The sequence below is a fragment of the Chrysochloris asiatica genome, unplaced genomic scaffold (assembly GCF_000296735.1).
Source record: "Chrysochloris asiatica unplaced genomic scaffold, ChrAsi1.0 scaffold00157, whole genome shotgun sequence".
Taxonomy (NCBI): domain Eukaryota; kingdom Metazoa; phylum Chordata; class Mammalia; order Afrosoricida; family Chrysochloridae; genus Chrysochloris; species Chrysochloris asiatica.
In genome coordinates, this window is record NW_006408675.1 from 3,276,390 (window position 1) to 3,277,583 (window position 1,194).

Genomic DNA, 1,194 nt, shown 5'->3' on the forward strand with positions numbered 1-1,194 from the left:
TCAATAGCAGGGAAGAACGTTTGACCTAAAGGGTTTGCTAACACCTATGTCCAAGTAGAATTCTTGTATTGTCCTACAGACAGAGGTTGCTTAAAACTCTTATCTCTATGCTCCTTCTCCTTTGGACGTGGCCTACACTGAGTAAACATGTACTGCATCCAAAGGCTTGAGAACTGCCCTTTAACCAGAGATCTATAAAGTTTGAGCCTGATCCAATTCCCACACGGTATTTCCTCTTTCTGGGAACCAGAGATTTTTCTGGAAGTGGAGGTGATATTAGAACGAAACTGTAATGGGGAGAAAATGGAAGGAGAAACCATAGAAAGAAGCCAAAGAGTTTGCCCCAAACTATACTCCAAATAGCCAGGAAGCTCTTGAACCATTTGTGAGTGATTTTTCACAAATAAAACATTGATCTAAGGCCAAGAATCCAGAGTCACCTTCTCCCCATTATTAATTCAAAAATTTTTTGGGGGAGAAAAAGAAATATGATTAGAGGAAGACTGAGGTTAATAGAAGATTTCAGTTTGGAGAGATCATGAGCATTTCTCTCAGACAAATCAGACAGAAAGCTCTGCGCACAGCTCTGGGATGCCTGCAGCAACAGAGCAACTACCATTGACTCCAGTGAGACCCTAGATATCTAAACTGATGTTAACTGGAGTACAATTCAGTCAAGGAGCTATTCTAGCAATTTGTTACTCTAGGACAGAGAATGAAACTAAGACTTTGTTATCATTTTCCTTATTCCCCATTGGTACAGGAGATGACTATAGTAAAATGTATCTCCAAACTAGGAATCAGATCACCATGGTCCTTGGCCAAATCCCAGCATGAATTAGCACTGGGATCCTGCCTATGTTGTTCCATTTCTGAGGAAGCATCAGTGGGTTCAAGCGTGGTAATGATAGTGAGGTTGGCCCAGGTTCGGGCAGTGTTTCGTTTTGCTGTGCATAAGGTCGCTATGAGTCGGTACTGACTCGATCAATGGCACCAAATGACAACAACATGTGCTCTTATCTGTAAAGTACTGATTGTTCTACCTGATCTTCCTACTTCATATAGGATGGTTCTAAGGATCAACTGAAATAATGAACACTAAGACAGTTTGCTTTCTGAGTGTCCTCCCACCTTCCAGTCCTATATCTGACAATGTTTCTCTGCTATGCATAGAGTTTTCAGTGACTAGCGATT